This window comes from Nicotiana tomentosiformis, chromosome 6 (assembly GCF_000390325.3).
Source record: "Nicotiana tomentosiformis chromosome 6, ASM39032v3, whole genome shotgun sequence".
Lineage (NCBI taxonomy): Eukaryota > Viridiplantae > Streptophyta > Magnoliopsida > Solanales > Solanaceae > Nicotiana > Nicotiana tomentosiformis.
In genome coordinates, this window is record NC_090817.1 from 76,241,416 (window position 1) to 76,260,304 (window position 18,889).

The window sequence follows — 18,889 nt, forward strand, 5'->3', positions numbered from 1 at the left end:
CGCGCAGAGTTTGAGCAGTTGCACCAGGGTTCTATGACCGTGTCAGAGTATGCGGTCTGATTCAATAATTTGGCTAGGCATGCACTGCCTTGGTTGCTACTGTCCGGGAGAGGGTTCGTCGATTTATTGAGGGGCTCAACCCCAGTATCAGATTTAGCATGGCTCGAGAGTTGGAGATTGATATTGCGTACCAGTAGGTAGTGGGGATTGCTAGGAGGTTGGAGGGTATGCTGACTCGGGAGAGAGAGGAGAGAGAGGCCAAGAGGTCTCGAGAGTCTGGCACTTATGGTGGTACTCGTGCCCCAGCTGCAGCTCGTCAGGGCAGGGGTTATATGGGTCGCCTTGTTCATTCAGCACTTCGAGCTGCCAGTGGTGCTCTGGACAATCCTAGGCCCTAGGATCCCTATTATGCATCGCCAGTGTCTAGTGTACCTCCTGTACGTGGTGCTTTCAGTGGTCAATCCAGTCGATCGGGCCCGAGCCAGTCGCAACAGTCATGTCCTCCGAGAGCTTGTTTTGAGTATGGTGACACTCGTCATGTGCTGAGGGATTTCCCCAGACTCAACAAGGGTGCACCTCCATAGATTTCCCAGGCACTGCGTGCTCCACTAGGTCCTCATGCTATGATTACAACACCATCTACCACTCCACCTGCACTGCCAGCTAGAGGTGGAGGTCGAGCAGGTAGAGGTCGCCCTAGAGGGGGAGTCCAGGCCATATACTATGCCCTTCTTGCTAGGACGGAGGCAGTTGCATCCGATTCTTTCATCACATGTATTATTCCGGTCTGTCAAAGAGATGCATCAGTCTTATTTGATCCAGGCTCCATTTATTCCTATGTGTCATCTTATATTGCTCCGTATTTGGGTGTATCCAGTGATTCTCTGAGTTCACCTGTCTATGTATCTAACACTAGTGGGTGATTTTATTGTTGTTGACCGTGTGTATCAATTGTGTTTGATTGTTCTTAGTGGTTTTGAGAATAGAGCCGATTTATTACTGCTCAGTATGGTGGATTTCGATGTTATTTTTTCGGCATGGACTGGTTGTTGCCCTATCAAGCTATCCTTGATTATCACGCCAAGATGATGATATTGGCTATGCCATGTCTATCGCGGGTAGAGTGGAGGGGTACCTTAAATCATGTTCCTAGCAGGGTTGTCTCATTTCTTAAGGCTCAACGAATGGTTGAGAAAGGGTGTGATGCATATCTGGCTTATGTGAGGGATGTTAGTGTTGATACTCCTACCGTCGAGTCTATTCCGGTAGTGAGGGACTATTTAGATGTATTCCTGACGGATCTTCCGGGCATGCCACCCGATAGGGATATTGACTTTGGCCTTGATTTTATTATTGGGGACACAACCCATTTCTATTCCACCATATCGTATGGCTCCAACAGAGTTGAAAGAATTAAATGAACAGTTGCAAGAGTTGCTCGATAAGGGCTTCATTCAGCCCAGTGTGTCGCCTTGGGGTGCTCCTATCTTGTTTGTAAAGAAGAAGGATGGCTCTATGCAGATGTGTATTGATTATCGCTAGTTAAACAAGGTTACAGTGAAGAACATGTATCCATTTCCATGTATTGATGACCTATTTGATCAGCTTCAGGGTGTCAGAGTGTTCTCTAAGATCGACTTGCATTCAGGCTATCATCAGTTAAAGATTCGGGAGCCAGATATCCCGAAGACTGCTTTCAAGACTTGGTATGGTCATTACGAGTTCCTTGTGATGTCTTTTGGGCTGACCAACACCCCAGCAGCATTCATGCACTTGATGAACAGTGTATTTCAACACTATCTTGACTCTTTCGTCATTGTGTTTATTGACGACATTCTGGTGTACTCCTGGAGTCGGGAGGATCATGAGCAGCACCTGAGGACTGTGCTTCAAACCTTGAGAGAAAAGAAGTTATATGCAAAATATTTGAAGTGTGAATTCTGGCTAGAGTCAGTGGCATGTTTGGGTCATGTAGTATCAAGTGAGGGGATCAAGGTAGATCCGAAGAAGATTGAAGCAGTGCAGAGTTGGCCCAGACCATCCTCAGCTACGGAGATCCGGAGTTTTATTGGCTTGGCGGGGTACTACCGTTGATTCATAGAGGATTTCTCGTCTATTGTAGCACCTATGACCAGATAGACCCAGAAGAGTGCTCCGCTCAGGTGGACCGAGCATTGTGAGGAGAGTTTTCAAAAGCTCAAGATTGCTTTGACTACAGCCCTAGTGTTGGTGTTGCCTACTGGTTAGGGGTCCTATAAAGTATATTGTGATGCATCGTACATTGGTCTCGGTGTGGTGTTGATGCAGGATGGTAGGGTGATTGCCTACGCGTCTAGACAACTGAAGGTGCGTGAGAAGAACTATCCTGTCCACGACCTCAAGTTAGCAGCTATTGTTCATGCCTTGAAGATCTGGCGGCACTATTTTTATGGTGTCCCTTGTGAGGTTTTCACCGATCACCGGAGTCTACAACATCTCTTTAAGTAGAAGGATCTTAACTTGAGGCATCGGAGATGGTTGGAGCTGCTTAAGGATTATGACATCACCATCCTCTATCATCTCGGTAAGGCCAATGTGGTGGCCGATGCTTTGAGTCGCAAGGAAGAGAGTTTGGGCAGTTTAGCATATCTACCAGTAGCAGAGAGGCCTTTAGCCTTGGATGTTCATGCCTTGGCCAACCAGTTTGTCAGATTAGATGTTTCTGAGCCGAGTAGAGTTTTGACTTGTGTGGTTTCTCAGTCTTCTCTTTATGATCGTATCAGAGAGCATCAATATAATGACCCCCATCTACTTGTCCTTAAAGGCACGGTTCAGCACGGCGATGCCAATGAAGTCACTATTGGAGGTGACGATGTATTACGGATGCAGGGCAGGCTATGTGTGTAATGTAGATAGATTACATGAGTTGATTCTTCAGGAGGCTCACAGTTCGTGGTACTCCATTCATCCAGGTGCCGCGAAGATGTATCAGGACTTGAGGCTGTACTATTGGTGGAGGCAGATGAAGAATGACATAGTGGAATACGTAGCTTGTTGCCTAAATTGTCAGCAAGTGAAGTATGAGCATCATCGACCAGGGGGATTGCTTCAGAAGCTAGAGATTCCAGAGTGGAAATGGAGCGGATCACTATGGATTTCATTGTTAGGCTCCAACGGACTCAGAGAAAGTTCGTTGCATTTTGGGTGATTGTGGATAGATTGACCTAGTCCGCTCATTTTATTCCTGTGGTTACTACTTACTCTTCAGAGCAGCTGGCTCAAGTTTACATTCCCGAGATTATCAGGCTTCATGGCGTACCGGTATCTATCATCTCTGACTGGGGTACGCAGTTTACATCGCGATTCTGGAGAGCCGTACAACGTGAGTTGGGTAATCGGGACGAGTTGAGTACATCATTTCACCCTCAGACGGACGGACAGTCCGAGCGCACTATTCAGAGATTGGAGGATATGCTTTGTGCATGTGTGATGGATTTTGGGGGTGCTTGGGATCAATTCTTGCCACTTGCGGAGTTTTCCTACAATAACAGTTACCAGTCGAGCATTTAGATGGCACCACATGAGGCTTTGTATGGTAGGCGAAAGCGGTCTCCAGTGGGTTGGTTTGAGCTAGGTGAGGCTAGACTATTGGGTACAGATTTGGTTCAGGATGCTTTGGAAAAGGTTAAATTTATTCAGGATCGACTTCGTATAGCCCAGTCCCAGAAAAAGAGTTATGCGGATCGGAAGGTTCGCGACGTTGCATTCATGGTTGGGTAGCAGGTCTTGCTCTGGGTTTCGCCCATGAAGGGTGTTATGAGGTTCGGAAATAAGGGCAAGTTGAGCCCTAGGTATATCAGGCCTTATGATATTCTTGAGAGATTTGGAGAGGTGGCTTACAGACTTGCACTACCAAATAGTCTCTCTGCAGTTCATCCAGTATTCTATTTTTCCATGCTCCGGAAGTATCACGGTGATCCGTCTCATGTGTTAAACTCCAGCTCAGTCCAGTTGGACAAGGATCTATCTTATGTCGAGGAGCCGATGGCCATTTTGGATTGGCAGGTTCGAAATTTAAGGTCAAAGAACATCGCTTCAGTGAAGGTTCAGTGGAGGGGTCATCCGGTGGAGGAGGCGACTTGGGAGACCGAGCAGGATATGCACAGCCGTTATCCTCATCTTTTCACTACTTCAGGTATGTCTCTATACTCGTTCAAGGACAAACGTTTGTTTTAAGAGGGGGAGGATGTAACGACCCGGCCAGTCATTTTGAGAGTATTTGCCCTGAACCCCTATTTATTACTCCCTCTATTTCATTTTGTGGTTACGTGACTTGCCGGGAGGATTTGTTTTTGGCTTCGGAGTAAAATGGGACACATAGTCCCTAAATTGGGAGCTTATGTTCTAGGAATTGACCGTAGTTTGAACCGTGTGAAGACGACCTCGGAATAGAGTTTCAACAGTTCTGATAGCTCCGTAGGGTGATTTTAGTCTTAGGAGCGTGTCTGGATGTTGATTTGGAGGTTCGTGGGTCATTTCGGCGTTAATTGGCGAAATGTGAAAAATTGGATGATTTTTGGAAAGTTTGACCGGGAGTTGACTTTTTGATATCGGGGTCAGATTCCGATTCCGAAAGTTAGAATAAGTCCGTAATGTCAATTATGACTTGTGTGCAAAATTTGAGGTCAATCGGACTTGGTTTGATAGGTTTCGGTGTCGGATATAGAAGTTTAAAGTTTTAAAATTTATTAGGCTTGAATCGATGTGTAATTCGTATTTTTAGCATTGTTTAATGTGATTTAAAGGCTCGACTAAGTTTGTATAGTATTTTAGGACTTGTTGGTGTATTTGGTTGAGGTCCCGGGGGCTTCGGGTGAGTTTCGGATGGTTAACGGATCGAAATCGGACTTAGAACAAAGCTAGGATTTTTTGCCTTCTGGTGTAATCGCACCTGCAGAACTATTCTCGCAGGTGCGCTGCCGTAGGGGTGAATGGCAAGGCGCATAAGTGGATTTGGGGCTTGGCCTGGGGCTGTGTCGCAGGTACGAGAAGCTTTCCGCATATGCGAGCCCGCATGTGCGAGCCAGGTGCCACAGATGCAGAGTGAAGTGGGAAGCTGGTTCAGCAGAAATGGCAGTGTTGACAGCAAAAGCGAGGCCGCAGAAGCGGACCTCTTGTTCGCAGAAGCGGGGAGGACCTCGTATCTGCGAGACCACAGATGCGGTTAAGTAATCCACAGAAGCGGAAACGTTGGTCAGGCTACAAAACAGAAGAGGTCCGACATTTTTGGACCTTTCAAACACTAGTTGAGGCAATGTTTGAGCGGGAATTTACGGAAAAACTTGAGTTAATCACTTGTGTTCATTGTTAGTCAATAATATTGAATTATCATTGAGTATTTTGACTAGATTACGTGTTTATGAAGTGAAATTCGAGGATTTGAGCCTAGGGATTTGAAAATAAGATTTGAGGATTTGAAGGTCGAGTTGATGTCGGATTTTGGTAAAATTGGTATGGTTGGACTCGTGGTCGAATATGTGTTCGTATTTTGTTACTTTTATCCGATTCCGAGATGTGGGTCTGGTCGACTTTTTGGGGTGATTTGCTAATTTCTTGCTAAAGTCGTAGTTTCATTATTTAATTTAATTTTTTGTAGTTGTATTTATAGTATGTAATTGCTTTTGGCTAGATTTGGGCCGTTCGGAGTTGGAAAGTCGAGGGAAAGGCATTTATATCAACTGATTGAGCGAGATTTGAGATAATGGACTTGTCTAACCTTGTGTGGGGGAAACTCTCCTTAGGTTTTGGTACTGTTACGATATCTGAAATACGTGAAGCCCGCGTACGCGAGGTGACGAGTGCGTACTCGGGTTAAATATTGAAAAATCCGGTTCTTGCTAAGTAGTTTTATTTTAAATCCTAAATTGAGTTGTTCTAGTATGTGTAGTCACCATGTTTACCCTAATGTCGCATGTCTACGTGCCTTGACTCTTACTTGCAATTTGTGCAACATACTTAGTTGAATTACTTGCTTCTGTGATCTTGTATTCAGTCTTTAACTGTATGATTCCTTGCTGTAAATTCGTTGTTCCATAGTTTATGAGACTTTTGGGACTACGAGGCGGTACCTCGGGATCTCCCCTGTCATGTATTTACTTTTGGGACTACGAGGCGGTACCTCGGGAGCTCCCTCTGTCGTGTATTTACTTTTGGGACTACGAGACAGTACCTCAGGAGATCCCCTGTTGCATATTTACTTTTGAGACTATGAGGCAGTACCTAAGGAGATCCCTTGTTGCATATTTACTTTTGAGACTACGGGGCGGTACCTCGGGAGATCCCCCTGTTGTGTATTTACATTTGGGGCTACGAGGCGGTACCTCGGGAGCGCTCTTGTTGTTTACCTCTATTTGTTGTGCTGCTACCTTTCTGTAATTTCTCATTGTTCATTTCTTTGTCATTTCATTGTATTATTATATTTTCTGCCTCATTTCCTTTTTATTCCAGTAGGGTCCTGACCTGACCTCGTCACTACTCTATCGAGGTTAGGCTTGGTACTTACTAGGTACCGTTGTGGTGTACTTATACTACACTTCTGCACATCCTTTTGTGCAGATCAAGGTACTGCTTTCCAGACTAGATACCAGTGAGCTAGACTGTACGTGAAGACTTCAAGGTACATCTGCCAGCGACCGTAGACCTCAGAGTCCCCCTCTATCCTTATTATGTTATTCTCCTTATTCTCTTTGGACTCTTATGTATAGAGGCACTTATTATTTTTCTCTTAGAAGCTTATGACTTGTTTCTACCGGGTTTTGGGAGTTGTAGTTATTTGAATCGCAGTTTTTATTTATAATTCATATGTCGAGAATTTGAGTTCAGTTGTATATTCAGTTATTCCGCAAATTGTTAGGCTTACCTAGTCTTAGAGATTAGGTGCCATCACGACATCCTACAGAGGGGAATTGGGATCGTGACAGTGCTGAAGTTGTAAATATCATGTAATTACCTCCATTTGTGCTTGTGTATACAAAGATCGGGTAGATTTGAGTTGGATGTGTATAGGTTAATGGGACTTTGCCCTTACAAGACTTTGAACATGCTAATGGACCCAGATGTGCCTATATGTGGGTTTTAGAATCAAGTAGACGCTGAATCTCACAATCAGTTTGGCCCAATAAATTAAGGTCAAGAAGTGGCCACCCGCATTATTGCAAAGGCCTGATGCTATGGTCCTGATGGTGGTTTTAACGTGATACCCAATTAAATGCAGCCCATCATATTGTCATTCAATTATCAAACAACTTCGGCTAAGCAAAATAAAAGGAAAAGATGTGACAAAAAATCATTAAGCTTTATTAGTTATATAATACAAACTCCTTTAATGGTTAAGATAAACTAATTGAAAGTTCTTTATCAAATTGCTCCTTTATATTCACATACTTCGATGATTAGTTTCAAACCAAAATTCAATCTATCAAATGATTAGTTGATTTGACCTATAGACCCACCTCTATTTAATATACACTTTTTCACAAATTATGTATTCCACAACCTATGACCTCTACAAGCAACCTCAAACTAGTTTCGAAAAATAATTCATGAATAATCGTAGTTTGCTTCAGACGCGATTTATAAAATAAATTATCATGACTATGTGTACAGTTCCTGTGGCGTAGCTATGATATGTAACCTCAAGTTCAAGTGTGCGCTCGTGTGCCTTGACCATCAACTTCAAATAAATAATAACCAAACATGTTGTAAATTATGGGTACGTTCACGTGGCATGATTTGCAATACGTACAAAATGAAAATCACAAGTGCACGAATAAATTCGACAATTACTTAAAATATATAATTAAAAGCGATAAAAGGTAAAATGCATAAGTCCTAAAAATATGTAAATATCCAAATACTTTTAAAGCCAAATGTAATTGTTAAGCGACCATACTAAAACTACAGAATCTGGGAGTGTCTCGCACCTTCTCCCGAATTAATAAATTTTCTTATCCGATCTTTTGTATTTCACTGACCATATTCAGAGTCGAAACTTCCTTGAATTGGAATTTAAAATAAATTGGTGACTTGAAACACCAAAAATAAATAATTCTAGATGGCGACTCTTAAATTTAATAAAACCAATCTCATTTCAAATAATATCACTTAAATTGTAAAAATTTCTTTCTTTCCACGATCCCGAGAAAGAGGAGGTGTAACAATGCTTATTGATTGTCACTGCAATTGACTATATGTTAAATTGTTCATCAATGTTTACCCGATAGGCATAATTTGTCTGTGTTGTAAAATATTATATTTTTTAAATTTTCAATTCCAAATTCGATAAAACCACCCAAAGCTACTCCAAGTGATATCAAATTTGAAACAAAGTCTCCACATACCAACACAAAAAATCCTTAATCACCAATTTAGTCAAATAACAACACATCAAGAAGACCCACTTTGTCTTTTTCAATACTTTCTAACGACCTACAATGTAATTTTGAGATTTTTAAAGCAAATTACTAAATCAGTATTTGAACTAAACATTTAGGCATAAATTATTAACATTCACACAATTTTAATAATAATCAATTATTAACTTTCAGTTTTCATCGCTAAACAAGAATTTCAAGCTTCTAATATTAAAGAACTATGGTGTTCTTGGTGAAGAAGAAGCTTATTTCACAATAAAGTCAAAAATGTGGATAATATTTAAAGATCGGTCCCTTAGAGGGACAACCAGTGCAATTTTTTATTGTTTAAATCACCATTTATATTTTAATTCCGTTAAGAAACACTTTGGGAAAATAGCCTGGCAAGAAGTTTAAAGAACGTTGTCCAGGATTTTCCTTAACAAACAACAACAACAACCCAGTGTATTTCCACAAGTGGGGTTTGGAGAGGGTAGTGTGTATGTAGAACTTACCCTTACATTTAAGAATGCAGAGAGGTTATTTCTGGTAGACCTTCAGCTCTGGAAAGATAAATGGAAGGGGTAATGACAAGCAAACCAATCAAAAACCAAGCGAAAACACAAAACTAGCACTAGTGCATTTAGAAAATCGAAACGAAGGCAATAACAAGTAATAACAGAAGCCTAGAAATATGTAAATACATGAAAGGAACTAAGTAATGTACTAAAGCTACTGTAATAAACAATGACAACGCTCGACTGCCTAGCCCTCTACCCTAATTCTAAACCTTCACACCTTCCTATCCATGGTCATGTCCTCGGTAAGCTGTAGCAACGCGATATCTTTCTTAATCACCTCTCCCCAATACTTATTTGGCCTGACTCTACCTCTCCGTTGGCCCTCCAAGGACAACTTCTCACACCTCCTCACTGGTGCATATATGCCTCTCCTCTTCACATGCCCGAACCATCTAAGTCTTGCCTCCCGCATCTTGTCCTCTACAGAGACCATGCCCACATTGTCGCGTATAACTTCATTTCTAATTCTGTCTAACCTGGTAAGCCCGCACATCCATCTCAACATCCTGATTTCAGTTACCTTCATCTTCTGGACATGGGGGTTCTTCACTGGCCAACACTCCGCCCCATACAACATAGCCGGTCTAATCACCGCTCGATAGAACTTCCCTTTAAGTTTTGGTGGCACATTCTTATCATACAAAACATCGGAAGCGAGCCTCCATTTCATCTATCCCTCCCCAAAACGATATGTGACATCCTCGTCGATCTCCATATTCCTTGAATAATTGAGCCAATGTACTTGAAACTCACTCTCTTAGGGATGACTTGTGAATCAAGCCACACGTCTTGCACGGGCCCTTTTTCCACCACTGAACTTGCACTCGTAGTATTCTATTTTAAAGCATTAGGACTTCTGACAGTTACTAGAATTTTCAGTCACAATGCTAAAAATATCTGTTGATCAGTCATGATTTGTGGTAAAATATTCGCAATCACCATAACTGTTGTTAAGGAAAATCCTATCCATGATACTTTAAAATTCTGGCACGGGCCCTTTTTCCAAAATGTATATTATCGGAATAAAAAAATCAATAAGGGCACAAAAGTATTCTATTTGTATCATTCGCCTAAGTAACTAGACGTGGCCTACAATCCATATGGGAGATTTTGCATGATTATGATCATTTAAGACAATTTTTTAAACTTGGTCACAAATTTGTGCAAGAATAACCTGACAGGTGAAAAGCGGATCATAACCTTTTCTCAAGTTATGTCAGGTGGAAGAATAAAAGTTTTCACTGTTACAAGTGATAGGTTATGTGTCTATGTGTCATGTTATGTTTTGATGATCTAACAAACTTAATGATAAGAACCAGATATGGAACTTGTTCCATATCCTCAATGTGCTCAAGATCAACAAGTCTCAAGTCTGGGACATGTTCCAACACTCAGAGTCAAAGAAACAACAGAGGGAACAGATGGAAATCAGTTCCCTTGCTGACTATACCAGTCAACTCCCCAAAATTATAAATTTGTTGCAACTGTTCCTCTGCACACAGACAACAGTGCAAACAGTGCATCAGTCACTTTATGGGGAATGCCCTTGTACCAAATATACTTGCATCATTCAAATGATGTCACTTGTGTAATATTAACATGAAGCAAAGGGAAAAGAACACACTTGCACATTCCAGAATTCATCAAGCTTTCTTTCAAGTGTGTTGCCAACCTGCAAGTAACACTTAGGTCTTCAAGAACAGAGAACATCATAACGAAGGACCAGGTTCTTGCATTAAGTTATTATATGTCCTTCGTTATGTTGTACCTTTGTTAAAGTAATTTACTTGTAATTCCTACTTAGTTTAGCTAGAAGCATTGTGTAGGAAACCTTTTGTAAAATTATAAACCTTTTATTTGTGTCTTGACTAGAGTGAGTCAAGTTGTGAGCTTTGTAATAGTGTTATCACAAAGAGGCTTGTAATAGAGTTATTACAAGTGAATGAGGGATTAAGGTGTTAATTCTAGGTTACAATAGGTTGTAATCTGAACTTGCTCGGTTAGTGAAGTTGAAATCATACGGGTGTAGGTCATGGTTTTTAATCCCATGAGTTGGGAGTTTTTCACGTAAAACTCTGTTGTTTCATTTACTTATCTTTGTGTGTATGTTCTGTGGGAACTGATAGAGAACCCAGTTCTCTATACAGTTTGGTGGACCCTAAGTTTCTATCAATTGGTATCAGAGCAGGTTCTTTCTATCAGGCTAATACCTAGAAAGGATCTTCATGGTTGCTCTACCAAACTTTAAAGAAGGTCAATCTACCTACAGACCACCAAGATTCAATGGCCAATATTTTGGATGGTGGATGACAATGATGCATGATTTTATCATGGCTGAAGATTCAGAGCTCTGGGATGTTATCTGTGATGGTCCTTTCGTTTCTATGAAGATTATTGGTGAACCAGCAGTGACAGTTCCCAAGACAAAGAAGGAGTACAACTATGCTGATCGCAAGGCAATATAAAAGAACTTTTGAGCAAAAAATATCCTCGTCTGTGGTATTGGACCAGACGAATACAACATGATTTCTGCCTATCAATCTACCAAGGAGATCTGGGAAGCTCTCCAAACAACACACGAAGAGACAACGCATGTCAAGCAGTCGAAGATTGATATGCTAACCACTGAATATGAACTCTTCAGGATGAATGATGATGAGTCCATTCAGGACATGCACACTCGCTTCACTTCCATCATCAATGAGCTCCATTCTCTAGGAGAAATCATTCCAAGGAACAAACTTGTCAGAAAAATATTTAGTGTATTACCTGGTTCCTGGGAAAGCAAAGTAAATGCTATCATGGAGGCAAAAGATCTACAAAAGCTGACCATTGATGAACTCATTGGTAATCTAAAAACTTATGAAATGAAGAAGAAGAAGAAGAAGAAGAAGAAGGATCAGGAGAGAAGAGATCCCAAAAGGGAAAAGAACATGGTCCTCAATATAGACAACAATGACTCAAGTGGTGAGGATGCTGATATGGCTAACCTGACAAAACGATTTCAGAAAATGGTTCGCAGGAATAGAGGTATTCCAAAAAGGGGTAGCTCCAGCAAGCCAAGAGGGTATGACTTATGTCATAAATGTGGAAAGCCAGGACACTTTATCTAGGATTTTCTTCTCCTCAAGCAATATCAGCACAAGCACAATACAGACAAAGCAGCCAAGAGGAACCCGATTCCTGACAAAAGATTCAAGAGAAAAGAAGTCGCTGACAATGTTGTGAAACAAGCTCTTGCTGCATGGGGAGATTCTTCCAGCGAATCTGGAGAAGATGATGCACAAGGTGATACCTCCATGATGGCAGTTGAAAGTGAGGCAGCTGATTATGATTCTATCTTTGACCTGATGGCAAAATCTGATGATGATGAAGATAATGATGATGAAAAGGTAAACTTTCTAGACGTTCAAAGAAATCTGAAGTCTTACTCTCAGAAAAAGCTTATATCTTTGGAATTTTTTTTAATTGATGCTTATCACACTCTTATAAATGATAAAAATGCTTTAACCATAGAGATAGGAGAGAGGTAGAAAATGAGAGAGATGATTTGGTAATCATAGTTGATGACCTAAAAGAAACCATCGAGGATTTAATGAAAGAAAAAAGTGTTCTGATTAAAAAGGTTGAAGGCATAGAAAATGAGAGAGATGACTTGTTGGTAGTCGTAATGGACCTAAAGGAAACAATAGAGGAATTAAAAAGGGGAAACAATTCTGGGACTATCCAAAAGGGAAAGGAAGTTGCAAGTGAGGCACATATTAAGCTTGAAAATGAACTCAAATCCATAAAATCTAGTATGTGTGCTGAACTTGAAAGAAACAGACAGCTTTAAGAAGATCTAGGTAGTGTTAAAAATGACCTAGAAAAATCTCTAAAGCGGACCTGGTCCTCTGGTACAATTGCTGCCATGTATCCAAGCAATGGTGGGAACAGGCAGGGAGTCGGGTTCCAAAAAACAAAGACTCCCTACAATCCACATAACAAGTATGTTATTGTCCCTGATAACTGGTTTTGCACTCACTATGGCAACACTGGTCACTTTAAAGAAAACTGTAAGGCTAGAATTCAGTCCCAACAGAAAAATAAGGTCTTTATTGAAAAGGTAACTGCTGTTAAGGAACCCCGTCCCTCTGTTAAAAAACGTGTATTGCTTGCCTGGATAAAAAGAAGTTTAATCCGCCCTTTTCCTCACTACAAGGGACCCAAACTTGTTTGGGTTCCTAAGTCTAATCCTTAATTTTCTTGTGCAGTGAGAAGTGGAAGGAAACAGCCAAAATGGTACATGGATAGTGGTTATTCTAAGTACATAACTAGAGGCATCGATGATTTTCTTTCACTCAAAGCCCTGCAATGAGGGAGTGTGTCCTTTGGCAATGGTAAAAAGGGATACATTCTGGGAGTATGAAGAATTGGGAAGTCTCACTTACTCAATTAAAAATGTCTACTATGTGAATGACTTAAAATATAGCCTACTGAGTATTTCCCAAATCTGCGACAAAGGAAACAAAGTGGAATTTGTGTCAAAAGTTTGCACAATCACAAATCTTGTGACTGGTGAAGTGGTCCTGATGGCAAGAAGATACAAAAACATTTATGTTACTGATTTTGAGTCCTTGCAAAATGGGGATCTCACATGTCTGAGTGTTGTTGATGATGATGTATAACTATGGTACAGAAGATTGGGTCATGCAAGTTTTACTTTGCTAAACAAACTGGTCAAGAAGGACCTGGTTCGTGGCCTGCCTAAGTCAAGCTTTAAAGATCACAAAGTGTGTGATGCATGTATAAAAGGAAAGCAAGTCAGGTCCTCCTTCAAGACCAAAAAGGAAGTTAGCACCTCAAGGCCACTTGATCTTCTCCATATGGAGCTATGTGAACCTATGAGGGTGCCAAGTAGAAGAGGAAAGAAGTTTATTTTTGTTATAGTGGACGACTATTCTAGATTCACCTGGACCTTGTTCCTCAGAACCAAAGATGAAACATTTCCAGTATTTGCTGCTTTTGTGAAGAAGATCCAGGTGAAGATGAGCTATAATGTTGTGTGTATAAGATCTGATCACGGCACAAAGTTTGACAATGCAAAATTTGATGAATCCTGTGCTGAAAATGGCATAAGTCATAATTTTTCAGCTCCAAAAATACCTCAACAAAATGGTGTTGTGGAGAGGAAAAATAGGACTCTTGAAGACATAGCAAGGAAAATGTTGATTGACAGTGGCGTTGAAAAAAGCTTCTGGGCAGAAGTAGTTAACGCTGCATGCTACTTGGTGAACATGTGCATGATCAGGTTCCTCTTGAACAAAACCCCGTATGAGCTGCTAAACGGGAGGAAACCCAATCTAATATATTTAAGGACATTTGGATGCAAATGTTTTGTCCTCAATAATGACAAAGAAGCACTTGGAAAATTTAATGCCAAAAGTGATGAAGGATTCTTTCTGGGCTATTCATCACAAAGCAAAGCCTACAAAGTCTACAATAAAAGAACTCAATGTATTGAGGAAAGCATACATATGATCTTTGATGAATCGTACCACCTATGTGGGAATGATTCACATGATAAGATCGATCAAGACAGAGAGCAGTCAATGGTTCCTGGTGAAGTCATTGTTATGGAAAATGGAAAGGCCGACATGATGAGTCACGTCAAGGAATCAAATGAAGATGGTACAGTTGTATCTCCAACTGATGTAGAGGAACCTGGTCCCTCAATCACAATAATTGAAGCTGAGAATAGAGTTATTGATGCTGTGCAAGGAACCCCAGATGCTGAGCTGAGAAGCGGGACTCATGTCAACAATGGACCACATTCAGAAGAACCTGGATCCTCTCACAATGAGATTCATGTATCTAACTGGAAGCACAAAATTTTACAACCTCTTCAAAACGTGATCACTCCTTTTGACTCAGGGATTAAAAATCGATCAAAGTCAAGAAACTCACTTGCCTTTTCGGCCTTCCTTTCTCAAATTGAGCCCAACAATATCAAGAAAGCATTGGAAGGTGTTGACTGGATTATTGCTATGCAAGATGAACTCCATCAATTTGAGAGGAACATCGTATGATACCTGGTTCCTCGACCTGCTGAGAGAACTGTTATAGGAACTAGATGGGTATTCAGAAACAAACTTGATGAGTTTGGAAACACAACAACGAACAAGACAAGGCTAGTAGTTCAAGGCTATAATCAAGAAGAATGGATTAGCTATGATGAAACTTTTGCTCCGGTTTCTTGAATGGAATCCATCAGAATCCTCATTGCCTTTGCATCTCATATGGAATTCAAATTGTTCCAAATGGATGTCAAAAGTGTATTTCTGAATGGATATTTAAAAGAAGAAGTATTTGTCAAGCAACCACCTGGCTTCGAATGTCATGAGTATTCAAACTTGACAAAGCTTTATATGGGATGAATCAGGCTCCTCGTGCTTGGTATGAAAGCTTGTCCAAATTCCTCCTAGAAAATGGCTTTACAAGAGGAAAAATTGACAATACCCTATTTCTGAAGAAATGAGGGAGGAACTTGCTCATTGTGCAAGTATATATTGACGACATCATCTTTGGTGCAACACATGATTCTCTGTGTGAAGAGTTTGCAAAGCTCATGGGCAGCGAGTTTGAAATGAGCATGATGGGGGAATTGAATTTCTTCTTGGGTTTGCAGGTTAAGCAAACTACTAAGGGGACAATGATAAGTCAGCAGAAGTATATCAAAGAGCTTCTAAAGAGATTTGAGATGGAAAGTTCAAAAGTCATTGGTACTCCTATTGCCACTGCCACTCGTCTGGACATAGATGAACCTGGTTCTCCTGTGAAAGAGACCATGTATAGAGATATCATTGGGTCACTCATGTATCTCACAGCAAGCAGACCAGATATCATATTCAGCGTAGGATTATGTGCTAGGTTTCAATCCAATCCAAAGGAATATCATCTGAAGGCTGACAAGAGAATTCTAAGATATCTCAAAGGAACACATGATCTGGTTATCTACTACCCTTCAGAAGACAATTTTGACTTGATTGGGTATGCTGACACTGATTATGCTGGTTATCTGGTGGATAGAAAAAGCACATATGGCATGGCACATTTTCTGGGATCATATCTAATTTCATGGGGTACGAGGAAACAAAACTCAATGGCTCTTTCAACTGTAGAAGCTGAATATGTGGCAGTTGCCTCTTGCTGTACTCAATTGTTGTGGATCAAGCAGCAGTTGGAGGACTTTGGTGTATTTTCTGATTGCATGCCATTACTATGTGATAACACCAGTGCTCTCAACATGGCAAAGAATCCAGTTTAGCACAAGAGAATGAAGCACATTGATATGCGACATCATTTTCTCAGAGACAATATGGAAAAAGGGCTTATCTGCATGAAGTTTTGCGGCACAGAAGACCAAATTGCAGATATCTTCACCAAAGCACTGAGTAGAGAGCACTTTGAGAAGAATCGGCTGACACTTGGGTTGATAAAGTCAAGCTGAGCACCCGGTCCCTCAATGATTGGATATGAAAGAAATGAACAGGTAAAACAACGAAAAAGTATTTTCTGGCAAGTTCTAACTCATTTCTATACCGTTACAAGTAGACATGCATGGAAATTACAGAGCAACCAAGAAGCTAGTGGCATTGCATGTTGGTAAAATGATGATGCTCACATTTACAAAACTTGTCAGGGAACCTGTTTCCCTTGACACAGGTTGGTAGTCCCTTTGTACTCTCATATACAACTTTTTAACGGCTGAGAAAGTGCCACGTCATTAAAATACCAATTTCTCTTTTTCCCTTCTTTAGAATCCAAGTGTCACACCCATTCCTAATCGACCTGACTACCTAGAGAATTAATACCCATTCCTAACTGGTCCCTCACCCTCTTTAAATAAACCCAAACGCTGTCTCTATCATCATTTTTCACATCAAAAGTCAAAAATCTCCCTTTTTCTCTCAACAACCAAATACTCTTTTTCTTTAAGTTCTTACTACAAATCCCCACCATGTCTGAGAATCTAGAAGCCTCAAATGTTCCAGGTGTCATTCCCACTGTGTCTTCATCTCATGAAGCACAGGCGACAGAGCGCAAGTCCCCCATGCCACTAAGTCCAAACTCCACACAAGATTCTCAACCACCTTCTACTTCTTCTCCAGTCCAATCGAGTTCTGGTTCTCATTGGAGTCGTAAAACTTTGAACCCAAAGAGGTTTGTGGTTGTAACCTCTTCTTCTGCCTCGCCGAAAAACATGGCTGAGGGAGAAACAGTAGAGGGAGAAAAAAATCAAGAAGTCTCCAATATGCAAGTAGAAGAAAGTTCTGAGGCACAACAAAGTGTGGTTTGTAGTGGTGAAGAATCAATGCTGATTACCCCAAACCTTGACTTAAATGTTGTCAACCCTACAAGTAATATTCTTCCTATGTCTTCTGAATCTACTTTGGGGTTGAATGAACAAGAGGCCATAGAGAATATGTTGTTAATAGCTGCTGAGGGTAGTTTAGTTAGTGGTTATGAAGGTGTTTCTGAAACCAATGGGTCTCAGGGGGAAGGTGATAGTCTACAGGTAGAGAGTAAGGAACTGGTGCCTGTTGAAAATCTGGCACCTGAAAGTACTACTGAGGAACCACATGAGGGACCTGATCCCTCAGCCCAAAAGGAGCCCTCTGCTCTGACTTGGGATGAAACCCCCTATTCTTCAAAAGAACCCCATGTCAGTACTGATCCCACTCCCTCTCCTCATTTCGATGCTGAGCCATTAACCACTGTTATTCCTGAGATTAGATCTTTTTTTGAGGAAGAGAATGAGGATAGTGAAGAAGATTATGACAATATCTCTGTTGCTAGTTTTATTGCTGCAAGGAGTAGTAGGGAAACTCCCAAAAATCCCACTCCTAAAAGACATACTACTAGGCTGCAAAAGAAGGAAGCTCTTGAATCAGTTCTTAAGAAAAACAAAGAAGAAGAAAAAAAGAGGAGGTTGATGAAGGGTGGAAAGGTAGTAAATTAAGAGGTAGTGCCTCCATCACTTGTTGTTGATGTTGATGACGATGTGAATGAGGAACCTATTTCCTTAATTCGTAATTCCTCTAAGAAACCTACAGTTCCAAAATCTAGGAAATAGTCATTTGTGAGAGTGCTGGAGGTTAGCAATGTTGAAGTTGAAAAGTCTGGTGAGAAGGTGGCTGAGGAGTCTGGTGAGAAAGTGTCTGAAAAGTATGGAGAAAAGGTGTCTGAGAAGTCTGCCGAGAAAGGAAAAAGTGTGAGAAAATCTGTGAAACGGGAGGCTGGTGCCAATGCGGAACCAGGTTCCTCTAAGAAGGCCAAGGTGGGTGTGGCCAAGGATGAAGGAAGACAAAATCTGAGAAACCAGAAGGTGTTGTGGGGCAGAACATTTTCTCTTGATATTCTTGACATGACAGAGATGCGCCAACTGGTTGATATCTGTGAGTTTCAATAGTGGACACATTTGTTCACAAATGAGAGTCCTAAGGTGTATGAGGCAGAGGTGCACAGCTTCTATGCAGACATGTTCACAATTGAAGATGACAACATATGCATGAAGGTGAATGGTGTTGACTTTTTGATGGATAAGGTTGTGTTGGGAACAATTTTGGGAGTGCCTACTGGTGGCATATCATCCATTGAGGGGACTTGTTCTCCAATCTTCAGAAATGCCATTTTGAAGGATAATGCAGTGCAACAGGGGGAACGGGTACACAAGAAGGCCCTCCTTCTAGTGTACCAACTATTGTTTGAGATGGCAACAAGGTTTTGCTCCCACGTGCAGAAAGGTGTTCCATTACGTCTCAAGCAGACCTGTTCCTTATGGAAGCACTGGATGCCTACTCCACTATAAATCTGCCGGACATTAAGATTGAGTATATGAAGAAAGTGACATATTTTAAGGATGGTAGTCATGGGTTG